Below are 6,475 nucleotides of genomic sequence, written 5' to 3'. Positions count from 1 at the left end.
GCCGCCCGTTACGCACACCCGGCCGGGGGCCCTGCTCGCGGCCCGGCTGCCCCGCCGCCGTCACCTCAGCGCGGGGGCGCAGCTGCCCCGGCCGCAGCCCTGCTCCTCGCTCCTCTGCTTGTTCGAGTCAGGCTCCTACACGCCACAGCAACTCCTTCCAGCGGGAAGCTGGACAGGGATTTGCGCCCGGGAGAGAAGCGCCCCCACAGCCACACACAACCCCCCTCCCTCCCCCCAAAACCAAGCCAGGGAAACACGAGGGGACTCAACAGGAGTTTGCATACTGCACTTAGCCGGCTTTCACTAGCTCACTGCTGTCCTTGMAGGTTTCATGCTGTACATGAAGGTTTCGGGGAAAAATCCCAGATTCCGAATAAAGTGCCTTTAACCCGCTTGCCTAGATCTTCTGCAAGCTCAGATGGCAGCCTGGGATAATACGGCCATCTGTTAATACAGCCAGTTGTTTCATGTCGCTTCACTCTTGCTCCTACCTCCTTGCAGTCTTTTGATCAGCAGGCATCTGCAGCACATTCTGTTTTGCCTCAGACTTCCATTTGTTTTGTCTCCAAAAGTTGTGATTTTTGTAGTTCTCAGATTATGCTCTTACTGTTTGTCAGTTGTTTGGATGCTTTCCCCTATCAGGATAATACAAGCCATTTARTGGTAAGGAAAGGCCTAAAAATTCCAGTTAAAAGTCCCATCACATGCAGCACAAGGAGTTTATCTTAGATGACATTATCTACCCAAAAGGTAGCTAAAAACCAAGGGAGAGCCCGCAGACAGGGCAGATAGTATTCTGGTTATGCATTTAAGTCTCAGTCCACACAAAAAGACAGCTCATGCCACAAAAGTTTCTTCCAAGTTAGTCTTATCAGTGTTTAACATTACCAAGATAGCTGCAGATACCAGCCTAATGCACTCACTCATCTTCCTGAGGCAGCTACCAAGTAATACATAATATTTTCACTTTGAGGGAAAGAAGTTATAGCATGCTTTTCAAAAAAAAGAAAAGCTATTTTTCTACTACAGCAATTGTAGTAGAAGTTCATAGTTGAACATACAGCTCATACACAGTGCAATACAGTTGTGTAGTGTACCACATCTATGAAATACTTCATGTTTCTTCAAAATATGAATTTCTATGTAAACAAAGCATTACACCTTAATATCCACTGTACTCTGTTAAACTAAAGGGCTTGCTCAAGCATTGCAGCAAAGTTTGAATAACCTGGCAAGCACATTAGTTTTGCTTTAAAAAAAAAAAATCTGCTTCATACAGGCATATAAACAGCTAGGCTATGCTGGGTTTGTATAAAATATYTTGTGTTCTGTATAGTAGTGACTTATATTTCTTTGTTCTCTTTTATCTGAGCACATAAAAAACTTTGCATAAACATGCTTCTTAACTGTGGCTTTTTAGGAAACACATCATCAACATTTTTAATTGATGAGAAGATTAAGATATTAGTACTTTTAGCCTAGGCAATAAAACAAATATTACTACTGCAGGTGAAACCAAGAAAACAGACCTTTTTCCTCAGTTTTGTCRCATTACAGGTCAAACTGTTTAAGTCTCTCTAACTTTGAGGACAGCCTTACCTCTGTTACACTCCTATGCAGATTCTGGYCATGGGAAGCCACAGCAAGCACTCCTGAGAACAAGCTGCTCTAAGCAGAAGAACATCCCAAAAGCAGTGGGGGGGTTGGGAGGGCTTAAATACCCCTGGGATGGGTGGGCTTGGCCAGGAGCAGGGCTGGGGCCACGAAGGATTGGCCAAAAGACAAGTCCTTTTGTAGGGTTGGCCAGGAGAGTCCTGCCACCTGGCCTGCAGGGAGCAGAGTTTGCTGTGGGTTGGTTGGGTTTAAACATCTGTGATTATRTATGGGACCATTTGTACAGTAAATGGGGCACAGAAGTTGTTCATCACAAAACTTTAATGAAGCTTGTTGTGAGAATGGCAAAATACACAATCTACTGAACTGGTCCCTGCCTTTCCTACATAAGGGCTGTGCTTTGTTTTGAGCGTGTATGAGCTTGATCTCACTAATGGCCTTCAGGTGCTGTGCTTCTTCTGGGGAACTCCCAGAGAACACCATCCCATCAGTGTTGCATTTGTTAAATATCTCCAGATGGCAAACACTGGTATAAGAGTGTTTCTGCCTACATCTACTGTAAACAATTATGCGTATAGCACCCTTATTTATAAGCTGGAACTAAGAGAAAAAGCTACACTTTTATCTGTCGGCCTATGTAGGTCAGCAAAAATTGATTTGCCGGGAGAACCTATAAATACAATATGGGCTTTTAAAAATTTTTTTGGGGGGGGTGTTGCCTTTTTGTGTTTTTCTGGCATGTCAGTACTCTTTTAAATTGAGGTAGTTATACAATCCTGGTTACCATAGTTACCAAGTCATGACGATGAATGACATCTGTCACTTCTGCAGTGAGTTTTTCCATACATCTGCTGTAAAATGTTTTAGTTCTCATTTAAAGTATCATCCCACAAAGCAGATGATGTCTCACCACCACTGCAGAAGCTGGRGGGGCCCTGATGACATTCAGAATTGGGCCTTTTGTTGCATTTTTCACTTTGAACCAGACTGAATACATGTGGCTGTGGCAGGCTCAGAGGGTTGTGAGAAAGAAACAAGTACCTGAAGCAGAAAAGATAAAGCTATCTTTAATCCACAAGCTCTCTTTTTTTTTTCCCAAGAAAGAAAAATGAGCACAGCAAATAACTTCCCGATTTATTATACTGTAATTTGAAACAGTATTGGCCTCTGTGGCAATAGTAAGATAGATTAAACTAGGCTGATCATTGTTTTGATCATATTTGTCAAATTACTTCTTAACTCACCAGAAAAAAATAAAACAAAAATAAATATGTTCTTTTAATTGTGTTACATCCTGTTTTATCAATCATAATCTTGCAAATAAACCTGTGTTCTGACTGAGGACTGCGTACCTGAGATAGAGACTTGCACACCAAAGTTATTTCTTACTCTCCTTCCTCCCTCCTTGTTGCCCAGCTTCTGTTTTAAGTCACCACTGGCCTTTGGAACAACAGTCTGATGGGCGAGTCCTTTGCTGAAGAAAGCAGGAAGGAGTCAGAGGTTAATTTTCCTGGAAAACTCTCTGCAAATAGGATTTAAATAAAACCTAATTTTACCCCAGAAAGGCATAATTGTCAATTGGAAGCCAAGTTTTAAATTCATCCAAAAGTTAATCCTGTTCCTGATTCAAGGTAGAGTTCTCTTAATTCCTGTCATTTTAGCCAGGGAAGTGAAGTCGCTCCGAAATACGCTACAGATTCTTCACAGCCACGAACAACTGAGGCATTTGACCACYGCTGAGCTGATAATACTTAGCACATACACAACACTAATTCAGAGGATCTCACTTACTTTACAGATACTAATAAATTTACTTCACAGTTTCTCTGTGAAGCAGATACATATATTCCTTTCTATAACAGGAATATTGAGGCAGAGAAAGTATAGCTTGCCCCAAATTTTGTCAGGTTTGTTTCTTCACAGGCAGATAGCGAAGCCAAGAAGCGTAGCTGCCAGTTCTCTTGCCGTAATTGGTCTGTGCTCTCACTGGGTCCCTAGTCAATCGACAGTGTCGCTTTATGCACCTTTGGAAGCCCATCTATCAGCAAATGTGCCCATGTTGCAAATTATCAGGCAGACGCCAGCTATTCACGAGTAGGAGGACTGTGTGCTTCTGCTGATAGCGAAACAATCAGCTCTGATCGAAGCCATTCTTTGCAAGGCAGCTGCTTTTTTGGTTCTTATCTGTTCCCCTGCGTTTCTATTTTGGGTGACAGATCAGACTTCTGTTCTTGAGGAATTCACTTTTGGCAGCAAGAGCTGTTCAGACTTCCCAACATTTTTTATAGATTCATCTATTTTGGGAATTTTTAGTAAATAACATGAAAGTATCAGTGATGGGCCACTACATGAAAAACACTATCATTATGTTGATTTTTTTTTCTCCCCAAAGACTTGCAGTTTGTAGTGCTTCTGAAACACAAGTTTTCTTTCCAAGCATCTATAGGTTGTTTAGTTATCTAATCTTTCTCTTTTGCTAGTCATGTTATAAATTTTGTACATTATGCACCATGCTATATAGTTTCTTACTGTATTTCAGCACTGATMTCTCATACTGACGTTGTGAGGTTTAGTAAGTTGCGGTGCTTTGAAATTCTTAGGTGGAAGATCGGAAAGCATAGCATTTATTTATTATCTGTACTTTGCATAACACAGTGTTATTCTAAAGATGATTAGGTATATGAATGTTTGAATGGACCCTTGCAAAGCTCTGCTTCTGATGTTCAGAAGGATGTTTCAAACACTTGATAATCACATCAAGATACAGAAGTACTCTTCCCTCAGCACAGTCCTGAGCAGAAGTGAGTTAATTAAGGGTGATGGGAATGGTTTTTTTAACTTGGAAAGATCTGGATTACTGAATGCTGGTTCTAATTGCCTGAGTCAGTATCAGATACACTTGGGGACACAAGCACTGAACTGATACTTTCTTGCAAGTATAAAATAAAAGCATTCTAGCATGCATTGGGAACCTCTCCGTGTGGCTATTGGCTGACTATTGGCCCAGTTTTGCTTACAGGATTTTCAGAAAGTTTGCTTGCTGTCAGTGATATAAGCACTAGATTGAGCTGGTTATTTTATTTAGTGGAACCTGTGTTGATCTCCACTCTGCCTGATGGTTCGGATGTATTTCTCAGTTTGGATGTAGTATGACAAAATCTGAATGCCACATCAGCCAATTCCAAATTTCATTGACTGCTCTAGACATCAATGTACAGCAACCTAAGGAGAATGGAGGGAAAAAGAGGGAAAACTGGGTGCAGCCGGAGCCTCTGGTGCCTGGTTAGAGCAACCACAGCTTCAAGCATCTCTCTGTCTGTGGCTTAACACAGCGGGCCYACTAGCTTGTTCCCACCAAGCAATCCCACTTCATTTCTGCCCTGCTGTCTGGCGGAGTTTAATGTGTCGACGGCATGAGTGACTTACTGCCCAGGCAGACAGAAGGGAGTTAAAACGGGAGGCTGGAGGAGGCAGATACTCTGGTGTAGGGCAAATGGTAGTGCAGAGCCCCACAGGGTGGGTCCAGAGTGAGGGGYTGCCCTGCTCTTGGGTGGGGGTGATGGAGAGACCCATGTGCCAGTGGTGGGAGTTACAGGGATCCCAGAATAGAGGGGAGTGGAGCACCCGAGGACCTTGGGGGGATGGAGCAGATGAGTGCAGCTGTCTGCAGGTCTGTGCACTGCGCATTGCCTGCAGAATTCATGAACTGCTTCAGCTCCTCATTCGGGGAAACCGTGTTTTCTGATTGTGCACAAGACCTCCGTAATGCTTATGGTGATGTTAATTGGTATGGCATAAATCTTGCAAATATTCTTGCAGACTTTTTATTCTGATAAAATCTGTATTTGGAGGAAAAAAAAAAAAAGCAGGCATATTACATTTTAGATGGCTCCAGTACCAAACCTAGTGCAGAAATTTAGGAAAGATTGTTTCTCATTGTAGCCAGTCTTGCCTTTTGGCTACAGTTGTCCTAATAATAAGATATCCTAATGTATCTAGGATTAGCTTTGTTTCGAATTTTTGGCTCTTAATAAAAATYCTTTTAAAAGTGTAGTTCTGGTCTGAAAAATGAAACATTCTGCTTGTTTTGTATATCCAGATTGTCACAGGAAAGACTTGGCTTCTTTCTCTGTTTGAAATGTCTATAATCTAACTATTGTTCACACCTTAAATTGGGAATGTGAGAGAAACCGAGCTGCTTATGGGTTTCAGATTAGTATGTTCAGACTTCGGAGAAGCCTTAAGCGTGTGTGATGACGAGGCATCACTGGATGCACCACTTGTTACTTTTGCAAGCTGTTATTGCCTCGTTCATTATTTCTCTTGGTAGGGAATATTCTCTCTTTCCAGCCAATCTTTTGTATGTCTAACACCCTTGGTGTATATACTACTTCATATCACTGAAGGACTGCAGGGTGGTGTTCCTAAACCTGCAAATGTTATGCCTTGAACTTTAAGGAATGGTGTGTTTTGCATTCAAGCTCACATTTCAGTTTGGTGCCTAAAACAGAATGTCGCTCTCTGCATTGCAGTGAAGCCTCCTGCCCAGCTGTCTCTGTGCATGACCCCTTCCCTCCAGCCAGAGCCACCGCTACAGCTAGTGATACAGTCTCCATGGGATCAGTACATGCAGCTCAGGATGTTTTTTCTTGTTCTGCTTTTGCGACTTTGGCTTCCCAGTTACCCAGTCATGTCACTGATAGTTATGCCTTTAAAGTCTGGATCCAGAGAGAAATTCAGGTGCTTAATTTTTGCATGAGAGCAAGGTGCATAAATCCTTTGCTAGATCTGCAAATAAGTTAAAAGAAGAATTATAGAGTTTTTTTCTAGCCCTTGTTTTGTCAGTGGCCATTTTGTCCTT

This window comes from Apteryx rowi, unplaced genomic scaffold (genome assembly GCF_003343035.1).
Source record: "Apteryx rowi isolate R43461 unplaced genomic scaffold, aptRow1 scaffold_86, whole genome shotgun sequence".
In the NCBI taxonomy this organism is placed as follows: Eukaryota; Metazoa; Chordata; class Aves; order Apterygiformes; family Apterygidae; genus Apteryx; species Apteryx rowi.
The sequence above is the reverse complement of the archived record's forward strand: the minus strand, read 5'-3'. Positions refer to the sequence as shown.